The sequence below is a fragment of the Coccinella septempunctata genome, chromosome 2 (genome assembly GCF_907165205.1).
Source record: "Coccinella septempunctata chromosome 2, icCocSept1.1, whole genome shotgun sequence".
Classification (NCBI taxonomy): domain Eukaryota; kingdom Metazoa; phylum Arthropoda; class Insecta; order Coleoptera; family Coccinellidae; genus Coccinella; species Coccinella septempunctata.
The window spans coordinates 29,537,341-29,550,583 of NC_058190.1; the positions used below are offsets into that span (position 1 = coordinate 29,537,341).

At 33.9% G+C, this 13,243-nt stretch overlaps 1 protein-coding gene across 10 annotated transcripts in view; it reads left to right on the forward strand.

The window, feature by feature from the left end:
• The first annotated feature begins 149 nt into the window (after positions 1-149).
• Positions 150-13,243, forward strand: part of LOC123308048 (transient receptor potential cation channel trpm) — a 285,453-nt gene continuing 272,359 nt past the window's right edge. For all 10 annotated transcript variants that reach the window (XM_044890584.1, XM_044890574.1, XM_044890579.1 and 7 more), the window contains exon 1: positions 150-280. The gene's annotated coding sequence lies outside the window, so the exon portion shown is untranslated. The remainder of the gene's footprint in view (positions 281-13,243) is intronic.

Genomic DNA, 13,243 nt, shown 5'->3' on the forward strand with positions numbered 1-13,243 from the left:
TGCCTGTGTGTCAGATATTTTATCTGCGATACCTACTTGCTACTTGTAGTTTGACAATGGCAAAAGCACGAGACCTAACCTCAAAATTCAAGGAAACGTCTAGCCACGATCGTCGCTATTTCACGAGGAATGCCGATTTGGCGAATACGTCCGAATAATGAATAATATTCAGTTCGTTTTTGAATCGCGTGGGGAAATGTAGTCCGCGAAAAATCAAAATCGGTTGGTGTGCTCTTTCTAAAGTCGTGATTGTATTTTCACATTTTTTTCGGATGCGAAGGTAACTCTTTGTTTTGAATAAACTCTATTTTCCTCGAGCCTCCCAGGATGCGTTTTACATTCCATAAATGTAAATTAGAAAAAAAGAATTTTTTGAAAATATTAGTTGAGGAATTTGGAATTATAAATGAGAATGAGTGATTGGTTGATTAATAATTTCTCTAATATTCATGTGTTAGTTTAATCCCATTGAATCGTTTATTTAACATTAATTGTGTGTAGTTGTGTAGTTTTGAGGTTAAGTGCGAAAGCCATTGGCGAGAAATATAAACAACTATAGTGTTGTTTTTTATGAATTAGTACTTGTTCCTTTGAAATCTGTTTTTTCGAAACCAGTTGTGGCTTTGACATACAAAGATTCGTTTTGTTTTCAGATAAATAATGCACAAAGTTATTCTTCCATTAATTACTATGCGATATTTTTCAATGTCGCCAAAAGATAAGAGTATGACATAAACTTGCAATATTTAATAATTAGAAGGTATGATACAGTGTCTACAGGAAAATGGATCTTGAAAGAACCGAATAGTGACAATTTTTAACGATCGAAGACCTGGTTTTTGAAAAAAACCAAACCATCATTGGAATAACAGGCTTCAAATTGAAGAGTTTGGAGGTCAAGAGGCCTAAAAAATTTTAACCTTGAAAGTAAACCTTCCTGAATATATGTCGATTTATTGAGGACATCCACCCCGAAATTGAACAATGATAAAATCTGTTAAAAAAGTTTAAAATTCCGCTCAGTTCAATAGTGGAATATTATTATAATATAGTATTTATGTGTAGCAGTGAAAAACTAACACCTACGACTTCATGGAAGAAAAATGATTGTCAAGATTAACCACAAGAAAGATTTATATAGGTGCAGAATCGAAGAATCTGAAACATTGATTATCCGCATGTAAATGTTCCACAGTACATGCGAGAAGCAATAGAAGTATCAGTTATCATTCGTCTCGATGTTTTGACCTGTGAATCAAATAGATTCTGATGTCACAAATAGTTCAATTTATGAGAAACATTCAATAATGATTATTAATGATCGATTTGCAAAAGTGAAATTTAGCATTTGAATTGTAAATTCTAGTTGAAATGGATTAAATTTTTCCTCGCAAAACAGAGTATGTGTTTTTTTATAAACAAGTAGGTATTAATTTTGCATATAAATGCAATGTTCAATAAAAATTTAGGAATCTTAAAAGGAGAAATTTGGAAATAAGAAATTGTCTACGTTTATAATACGTATATTTTGAAATGTATTCGAGTCTCCAAAAATAATATTATCTATCTATATTATATTGATGAAATTAAATGGAATTCGATAAAAATCAGCAGCAACAGAGCACAATGTGCGGATACTTGAAAAACAATGAAATAAGTTGCTAAATAATTCATTCAGTGCTGAATCGAGTTGTTGAGTTGTCCCCTCGATTGTTTCTTTCTGTAATCAATTTAGGCTTCTGAGTTAAAATAAACAAAGCTTCACAGTTTTGCGTTTGTTTTTCGAAAGCTCAATTTCGATGGAACGAAGTAGTTAATCTACTAATATTCAGAAGCGCAAAGATCAAAGAGTTCTTGAACTTGAAATTACATTGCGTTACGCAAAGCAATATAATATACTGGGTGGCTCACCCCAGACTCATTTTGAGGAAGTAAATGAAGATATTTTGAAAATCTTTTCTTGTACGTAGAGTGTTCAAAGGCAAAATTATAAATTATTGTCATCTATACGTACAGAGTGTACGAAAACAAAGATATAGACCAAAGTTACACTTTTTTAAATGTACTGTATTTGACCTCAAAAATGGAATGGCAAGCTCAAATTATAATGAGTTTCTTCAAATCATTTTATACCTTAGAAGCACCCTTTACGAGATAATAGCGAAAAATTGAAAATATGGAGTTTTTTTAAATAGCAATTAATGGAGAAACTAGTTACGCCAGCGATATAGACAGTATTTTTTCTAGTGAACAAGTTGACCACTCCTACACATAAAAAAAAATTTTAACTCTGGAATATACCGAGTAATCATAATTAATTCTCAAACATCAACTATAAATAATCGTCAAAAACTTTTTTATTTCAAATGGCACACCCGGCATTTCTATATCTCGTTGAACGTAAAAATTAATTTCGAAACTATCTTCATAAGATTTTCCTGTACCAGTGTAGGGGAGACCGGGGTTGGTTGTGCCAATTTTAAAGTATAATTATTTGTACATCTCGATAAAAAAACTCAAGGCTCTAAAACGCATATTTATTTAGTTTAAACATATATCTGTAGAAAAAAATAGAAACGAACTAATTGAAAGCAATAAAAACATGGCTACTGAGAATTAAAAAAAAAACTCTAAATGTCACAACCTGCCCCGACATGGGGCTGGTTGTGACGCTTATGGGGTTGGTTGTGACGCCCCTACATATCGTCATCGGAATTGCAGTGATTGCATACAAAATATGGACTTTTATCCGGGCATTCTTCATGAGCCCATCTAGAGCAACTGGTGCACTGCAGCCATTTTTCTTTAGGTCGAGAGATGGAGAAAGGTTCGTGGTTCGTGACAAATTAAACAGAAAGTTTCCCCTTCATCTTCCGAACCGCTATTAGCTTAAATGGTCTTAGCTTTAGCTTCACCTTTACCCTTGCATATATTTCTCTTGACACCGGTTTCCTTTGTTTTTTCTTTTGTTCTTTCAAATCTTTCATCTTTTGTTTTTCTTCTAATTCCTTCTTATTTGGAGTATCTGTCCATATAGCCGATCTACCAGGTTTTTGCCCTTTTCTTTTAACTAGACGTTTACCAGCCTTTGGTGTTGGTCTCAAATCTTCTGGAGAAAAATATGTTGTGATGCCAGAAGGTCCTGGTGAATTTTCAAGTTCTAAGTCTGGAAAGGAAAGGGAATATGTCTTAGATGGTGAATTTTTGGGGGTGCTTGGGGCCTCAATGTGGTTGGTTTTACTATTGGGCTGTGTTTTTGGAATGTCACAACCAACCCCAAAGCACATTTCTGCTTTGTTATCTTATTTCCAACATTATTTCTATGAATGGCCAAATAATTTTATATATGTGAGAAAGAGCATACCTGAATTAGTATTTTAACGCCACAATACTTGTTTCAGCTGTTACATTAGTCACTTCACACAACAATATTTGGCGTCACTTTTATTTCCTAAAGCACCTCGAAAATACATAAATCATCCAAACACACGCGGTACGTTAGCGATCAAAGCCACCGTCAGGCGCAATACGTAATAGCTATAGCTGGCTCTATTGGAATAATCGCGACGCGACTGATATCTATTAATTGAGCGCAAAAGGCTCTGTCACAACCAGCCCCCGTCACAACCAACCCCGGTCTCCCCTACCTAAACCTGATAATTTCTCAGCAGTTTTTGACGATTATTTGTAGTTGATGTTTGACAATCAATTATGATCACTGTGTATATATTATATCAACTGACGTTCTGAGTCAAAATTGAAAATCGAAAAACTGTTGATGATCTTCCATATATTTATACACTTATACACATCTCTATTGATATATTCTCAATTTCTTCTCCTGATGAAGAGATAAAAAATAAATAATCTCGAAAGCTCGAGCAAGAAAGAAAAGTTCACAATTTAATTGAAGATTGCTGCTATCCCACTAATTAAAATCGTTATAATTCACAAAACAGCAACGAATTTCAAATCATATTCAGACGACAATAATTTCAAACTGTGCTTTTGAACACCCTACACACACCACAAGAAAAGATTTTCAAAATATCTTCATTTACTCCTTCAAATAGCGCCGCGTCTAAGGTGGGCCATCCGGTATAATGTGGTGCAAAATGATACTGCGCAATATTTTCCAAGAAAAAGAATTCAAATATGTCTTACTCATTAGTAGGATATCAAAAATATTCACTGATATGATATGAATTGAAATCTCTGCTGAAGTAACTACATTATTCATTCTCAATGTATAAAGAGCCGAATGTCGAAGCATTCTGAAGAATGCTGCTTCAAGCGAATTCACTTCATCAATCAGATTTGCATTGAACTTCCTATACCACGATTAACTCGTTCTTTAGATTTCCATATAGATATTCAATACTTTTTACTTTCCATGACATTGGATATTGTCCATATAATAATTGAAATATTCGACAGTCAATTCGTTATATTGTTTGCGTTTCGACAATTCAATGGATGAAATAAATTATTGTGCAATGAAATCTCTACATGCCGTTGAAGAGAAATCATTGCAGTCTTTATTGGTCCATCATATTGGAGTAATTCAAAATCATATAGGTAGCTCTATAAATCCTGCATTATATCTACATTTCATTCATAATTATGCAACTCATTTCAAGCATCAATACCTGACTCAATATACCCAATGCAGAGTACAACTAAACCGAGAACTAAACTATTGAGTATTCAATAATTTCACTTGTACTCTTCCCAATGTACAGGACATTCCAAATTACTTGATTTTGGTTGTTTTTGATACTTCTAGACCATAAAAAGAAATAGTTGAGATATATTTTTTCATTATCTTGAAGATATAACCAAATTTTGATATTTTGTCGATTTAGAAGATGTGCCAAAACTTTTATGTTTTCGGAAATATCTAAAAACCATAAAAAATTTCGACAGGCACTTTTTTACTGAGAATACGACACTATATTCAACTTTCTTTCATGTATTGTATGTAGGGTGGACAAACTAACTTCTTCATTTCGAATAAGAATGGTATATTTCTTGATTTCATGAAAAGAAAAAAGCACCTCATTCAACAACATAACGCTGGAAATATCTCTGATGGCGTTCCTGACTCTGCTCTAAATCAGCCCTATCTATGACTGGGGTCGAGATTGGACCTAACTAGAAAGAAGCTTGCTGAGTTATGTCGAGTATACATCTTAACTGCAATCAATATGGAGTGTTTCTGTGTTCTCTGATCTTTCTACCCTCCTGAATTCATAGATTAAGCAAATGTCAAAGTTAGAAATGGTTGGTTGAATTTCGATCTGAGTTTAAGAAAGCGGTCAAGCGGAGTTACCTATACTCCATTCACTTTTATTTTAGCACTCGGTTGGCCATGGCAATTTGGCACATTCCACTCTGTATGCATAGAAATAGAAACATGAACTGTGCCATCCCTTTCTATCTATGCATGAAATACGGTCAAAAAAAGTGACAGAGAGAAACTGAACATCGGGCATGCAGTTTTTTTTTCTAGAATTTTGATTTATCCACACTCACTTCTATGTGAACAAAAAATAGACAGGTAATGGCCCGACGTACATTTCTCTCTTTCTATAAAATAGCCAATTTCATGCTGGCATTGCTCAGTCCACGTCTCTATGTCTATGTCTGTATGGTCGAAAATATGGGGTCATGAATCTTGTCAAAACATTTTTTAATTTTGAAGCAGCGCCATGTTGTCTATTCTACGTAAAAGTCTCAGTAATTACGTATTTTGTCACAATGTCGAATCACTTCGGAAAATATGAAGTCGAAAATATGTGACGAAAATAATTGACGTTTACACAAACTGATTGAAGTTATACCAAATCAAGTTATTCGCATGGAGACTACAAGAGATAAGTTTTTAAATATATTTATTTTTGCAATGGAATAAAATTGAATCATTGACACATATGCAGTAGCTTGAGGAGAGTCATTGGCTATAAAGGTTGAATACGTTATGTCAGATGTATATTTAAAAAAAAATCAACCCGAAGATGATGCATTGGTTGGGAATGGGTACCTCTCGAAGGAATTAACGGATAATTACAAGAATGTTAAATTCTTCAACAAAAATCATCTTGCATCAATGGAAGACAAATGAATTGATGGAAGTTTCCAGGCAAGAGGAACTTCACCTTTAAACGAAAATTTCACATGAATAAACAATTAACAGAACTGGCTCATATTCTTTTTCATTTGTAATACTTTGATATAATAATTATATATTTATTGGTTCCCTAAGACATTTTTTACAATGTATAGAACAATTCAAACGACAAATTATTCTACGATGACATTCATCGAAAATCCTGTAGTAACTTTTCGCATTTGTTCACTCCCAAATAAAATTCTCAAATGCCACCACTTTTTTGGGTCTCCCAATAGATGGAAATTCTTTGTCTTCCTCTTCATTCACAATCTTTCTGATTGTGGAAATATTCAGCTTAAATAAGTCGCGTTTAAATTTAAATAAATTCACTTACATTGAATATGTTCGCTACCGTCTGATATATTGTAGATATTAGAATATCAGGGTTACCTACTATTTTAATGAGCGGACCTGAATTCTAAATAACAATTCCTGAAACCCTGTTTTCTCCGAGTGCTACAATAAAAGTGAATGGAGTATATATCACCTTTAGGTGAAATTGTTACAAATTAAAACAGTTTCTTATGTAACATTCTCCAGAGAAGATTCTGTATAATTTTATGCACTTCAGTTGATTAAAGTATTTCCATTCCTGAAGTGCATAAAAAAGTATATACCTAAACCACGAGACTAAACTTTATTTAATTCTTCAGCGAATTGTAGCTCTGCCTCCGGTCGGGCTTATGCTTGAGGTAGTCATCACGAAATAAGTTTTTCTCATTGCTTTGCGATAATTCAGATAACAAATGATCTAGGGTCATATTATTGAGGTATATTTCAGTAATCATTTTAAATTTTTTTCAACTCTGTCATTCTGAAAGTTTCGTTTAGGTGATTTTTGGTGAAACGTTTCAATTTGAGCAGTTTTATTTTCTGCCTCAACTTTAAATACACCCTGTATATTTATCTTTCGATCTTGAATGAAAGGTATTACCATTTCCTCATTAATTTGTGATATTTCACTATAGAAAGTAGGTACGACAAAAGAAGATTTACTTTCAAGTGAGTATTTCAAACTAGATCATAAAATAATAATAGCGACATTCATTAAAGATCTCAGCAGAGGCCAATATTCTTATGGGTTTTTCTCAATTATCGATACGTCACACCAATTCTGGAAAGTGACCTGATAAGATATGCTTTCGAGACATGAAATCTTTGACCCAACTTTCGCACTGACATTCAAACATTCTTCTTTACTGCTTCAACCAGTCTTTGTTCATTTACTCTGTCGCTCTTTGGTAAATTGGTGTGAGTTATGCCCTCTGCTATTTTTCATTGTTAAATGAATTGTCGAGACCGATACGATCTTGTCCCTATACAATGTGACAGTTACGGTATTACGGGCTTAAGGTACCTACTCGTCCAGAAAACTAATGAGGTGCCTTTTCAAATATCGAACCTGTACTGCTAAGACATAGATTTCAGCTGCATTGAAGAAATTGACTTGTCAAACTTCAATAAATTTGGTTCATTTGTTTCTAACGACAACAATTACAACAGTAATTCTGATAGAAAATTGATAATTTTTGTGACCTACTACATTACACCCAGAATAACACAGGATTACTCCCACAAAACCATTACCTTCGTTGCTTATCCCGTGAAATATTACACTAGTATAGGTAACTGAGAAAGTTGTATAAACTGAATATGATGGCACCGGATCTTCTAGAGTACTAATTTCTTCAAAATTGTACCTGGGCTCATTAGTTTTACGAATTCTGAACTCAGAATAAAAGAAAGCCACGTTGAAAAAAGAAGAATGGAAAAAATAAGGAAATTGCCAGAAAACTATCCCAAGAAAGTTATTAGTTATGATGTGATGGGATGGCAAAGGAGGCTGTGCTCTGTTGTCTATTTACGGGTTCATTTCAATTTAACGGCTTCGTGCTGAACTCGAATTCTGGATCCTTTGTGATTTGGCTGTCAGGGGTTAATACTGTATCGGAAATATAATGGATGGAATAGAGAAAATTAAATATTGCGAAATTATTGTGCATTGGATTTTGGGAAATAATTCACCTGGAATATCCTGGAAAAAAATAAATCTCATTTTTGCGCTGGACGATTCGTTCTCGGTGGACGAAAAAAAATATTTTGGAAACCATTTCCAAAGAAAATTAATTTCAGAAAAATATCACTTTTTATTATATCGAAAAAATATAATTGATTGACTGCTAAAACTCGAATTCATTTCTCATCAAAATTTTAGCCTCCTTGATTCAAATGACCACGAGCCACCACTGTTCAGAGTAAAAGAAGTTCATTCGTTGGAATGTGACATTATTGACTATTTGAAAAAAACTTAAACTTAGCATCCAGTTCCTCTTTAGTGCCATATTGGAAACCATTTCATTAACGAAAGAACTTCGACCACGGATGCTTTTACTGTACAAAATTCGATGGGATTGAATGGCAGCTCTGCCATTAAACAAAAACAAATGTTACATTCTAGACACTTTTTCTTGTAGAATGCAGTGGCGCAGTGATATAGTGGTAATTTTCATTTTTTTAATTATAAACTCTATGATGTTTTTACGAATTCCAGTCCCATATTTATTCTGATTCACAATATATACAGAGTGATTCATAACTATTGGGCAGATTGTTTGGACCAAAATATGGCGATAGAACCAAATATACCTCAATAAAATATTGCTGTGCAAAAAGATGAAGGGCGTAAAAGTTGAATTTTTTTTTTCGTGTTTTGCTAATAATTTCATTGTATATTTTTTCCTACGTTTTTGAGAAAAACACGATTGAACAGTTCAGAGCAGCGGAAGGGGGCTCGAAGTAACGATTTATTTATTTTATTTATTTATTTCGACGAAGAAGTAAAATTAAAAACAATGTAACATAAAAAGAATAACCTTAAATTAAATGTTGTACGTGGCCGACTTCTATGCCTTTCCTAATTCTTTCAATAAAGGACTTTCGAACTTCGAAGAAAATATCCCCTTCTAAAAAATTCAACTTCAACGTCCTCTATCTTTTTCCACAGCAATATTTTATTGAGGTATATTTGGTCCTATCGCCATATTTTGGACCAAACAATCTGCCCAATAGTTATGAATCACCCTGTATATATTGTGAATCAGAATAAATATGGGACTGGAATTCGTAAAAATATCATAGAGTTTATAATTAAAAAAATGAAAATTACCACTATATAATTGCGCCACTGCATTCTACATGAAAAAGTGTCTTTAGAATGTAACATTTGTTTTATCACTGATACTTTACGAAATAGAGGCACCAGTACGAAGAGCCGAAAAATGAGTTTTCCCTTATAACTTGAAAACAAAAAAAAGATAGAGGGATGCGGTTTAGGCCATTAACAATCTTTTGAAAATCGAGGTAGGAAACGTGCCAACCATTCTTCCCTCGCTCTTACTGTTACAGAGCTGCCATTAAATCCTATCGAATTTTGCCCACCCTGTATACTATAGACTTGTCTGTGCTGTACACCCTGTAATCCTATCGCGGTTGTTATTACTGTTTCTAACTTCGGCTCACCACCTTCGCCTAGCCCGGATACTGTTCACAGATTACAGAGTAGAATAAATTTGACACTCACGTTCTACGGTGAAAAATACAGGTGCGAAATTTAAAATAGCTCATTTACTCGTGTTTTAGACGTCGATAAAAAAATATGGATTATTAAGTCCAATTTTGAAGTCTCATTAAAAATATACATATATTGATATTTCCACCAGAGAAAACAAATATGGAAATACATACGCTATAATTATGACATCAAATATTATATATGACAGAGGTAAAATGTCAATAGGGTAACATATCTTCGTATGACAATAATTATAATAAACAATAATTATAATAAGCAATAATAATATTTTTGATAGGAAATAAAATTGAAATTAAAAATCTGTCAATACAAAAAAAACGACTCTTTCTTTTATCTTCCTTACAGTTACACCCCCAGGAATGCACAGACATGAAATTATTAATAACTAAAGTTTTGAATGATGAGATAAAGTATTCAACATTCCTTACTCCATGTGCTCTAATGTACACAAAAAAGTTTTCTAAACAATCTTGATTGAAAGCCCCAGTGAGAATATATTTAGAAGTGATAATCATTGAAAAGTTTTTGCCTTAAGTAGGAGAAGACTTTCAATGTTGTCACTATATTCTTCGAAGTGGACACCACAACGGATCTTTTCCTTCGAGGGCAATAAAATGATAAACTGTTGAAAATTTGTATCGCCTGCTCCCAACAAACATTGTGTTCTATTTGAATACTAACCGCCCTCTTTGAGTTTAGCACTGGATGTCCAAGCTCTGGATACATTCAACGAATCAAATAGCTAATTCAAGAATAGTATAAAGTCAGCAGTGTCGATAGCCTCTCTAGTAAGCTGAAGCGGATGCTTGATTTCTAAAAAGCAAAATAGTAAATTTACTGTCATAGAGATACTACCAGATATCTTGAACATTTTCGAAATGTACATAGCATACATACCTCCTATTAATTATCAACTATTAATTGTAGTTGATCCATTGATTAACACACTTTTGAAGGGTTTAGTTGGATTGGTTTAAATAAAAAGGAATAATGTTATAATTACGTGATTCTTTGAATCAAACATTTCTTACAAGAAAATCGATTTCCTGATAAAACTGTCGACTTTAAAAATGGGTATTTTTAATTCAGACTCGTATAATATTTGTAATATGTTGTTTGTAAACAACAATTTGCATTAAAGCATATTGACATTGACACTGTTGGCGTTGACAAATCCAATATGTCAGAATACGTAATCTGTGGAGAATATGACATATATTTTCGTATGCAGTGCCCCCTAGCCTAAAAACCGTATTTGGGGTGGGGGTGAGTAAGTGTCAAGCCCCTGATACTGTTACTGTTTATGCGACCGGGACACCATGTATACAAATATCAATACAATTGAGAAATCTAATATGGGAATTGGATACATTGATACTGGCGATATTATAACAAATACTTAGTTGTTAAAACTTAATATATTAACCTGGTTCTCCACAGTCATAATTCGGTCTAAATAAACATTAAACAGAACAATACTTTAATTATTATGCATTGAATTCTTTCCTTTCATTAAGGTCATAGCCCAAGGCCAACTGATCGTTCGATATTAGCAGAGCGTATTAGCGACTCTATCAAATTCAACTTCAAAATTCTTCCTTTCACAGCGCCATTGGCGATAAAGCAAACAATAGAACTGTGAGAATTTGCGAAAAATCATTGGAATCAACGTAATTTTCTTTCGATAGTTTGAAACAGAAATTATTTTTCAAGGCTAGGTTAGGAGGCTCACACGAAATTTTGCGGTTTATTTGATGATAAGGTAAGGAATTCTTATCTCGCATCCATCTGTAGCAAAGAACGAGCTAAACTCATTTCCACTTCGAAGTGTGAAAACCGAGATGAAAGAACACAAAATTCCCTGGGGCGTGTTGCTTTCCGAACAGAGCTACAGGTAGGCTCCCGGCGAATTCAATTTTCAACATTAATTCATCACATTTCTTCATCATTGCTTCGACATTTCAATGCTTCCGGTTTCCATCGTTCAGGCTCATCTGTAGAAAGAATTAAATGGGTAGGCCTGAAGCCTACTTAATACGTAGGCTGTGGGCTGCCACCACCCTTCAGATTCCATTGGTTTCTATCCAAATAACCCATCCATATACAGCGCGAGTCTAATGAATTCAATGAATTCTTACGCATGCGTACCAAGTGTCAAATTTTTATTCCTTGTCGTTAAAAAGCTATTTTACAGCAACTTATTCAAAAATGAAGGAATTTGATTCAATTCAATTAAATAACTCAGGCAGTTCGAAAATGTAATGTTGAGAGGTATGTATTTGTTTATTTTTTCACAAACGAAAAATTTGAATAAAAACAAAAGTGAATGAAATATAACAGTATGCTTCTCTCATGAGAAATATGGATTAGAGTTGAGCAGCTCAAGAGCTCAATGTATTAATTTAGGAGGAAGTAAAGAAGATATTGTACTGGAAGATGGACAAGTGATGAGGAACATTAGTACGAAGATGTATTGATATCTAGTTAGCCTAGACCAGTTCCATGCATAAAAAAAATATTGCGTTAGCATAGCAACGAACAATAACTCATTAGAACTGTCAGTGCGAAGTTTGAAGTCGAAAAAGTAAACCAGAGTCACGCAATAAATTAAATAAAAGAAAGAAGATGTCCACTGAATTGTGAAAATCATCATCAAGTACCTGTATTACTGCCCCTATAGTAGGGTTAAGAAGTAAGCAGATTTACGAAGATAAGCTTAATACCCTTGGTGATCAATGTCCTTCGTATGCGACCGTGAAAAATTGGACTGCAAGCTTCAAAAGAGGTTACTTTTCCATTGAAGATGATGACCGATCGGGAAGGCCAGCTTCTGTGTCAGTCCCCGAAAATATCGATGCAGTTTATGACATGATTTATCATACCGTCGAATTAGGCTAAAACTGATATCTGAAGCACTGAATATTTCATACCAACGCGTTCATCATATAGTTCACGTCAATTTGAACCTGAGAAAATTGCTGCAAAACGGATCCCCAAATGTTTGAATGTCGACAAAAAGCGTGCAAGGGTAGAAGCAACAATCGATGAAATGGCGACACTCTGGTTCTCCAAGTCCTTAGAAGTTTCGTGTCCAAAAATCTGCTGGAAAAGTTCTAGCTTCAGTTTTTTCGACTATTCGACATTACTGACCACTCTACGGGAAAAAATTAAAGAGAAAAGACGCGGAAAGCTATCCAAAGGTGTTTTGTTTTTGCAGGACAACGCCCCTGCATACAAATCTCATGTTGCGATGCAAAAAATTCAAGATTTAGGGTTTGAATTACTAGAACACCTCCCTTATTCACCAGATTTGGCTCCATCCGACTATCATCTTTTTCCTCAACTGAAAAAAAAATTAAAAGGTTTAAAGGGCTTCCAACGGGGAGGTTATAAAAGCTGTGGAGGTCTGGTTTGCAGAGCAAGAAGAAACATTTTTTTTTCAAACTCCTTCCATGGCCATACTTTTTTTTTTTTTACTC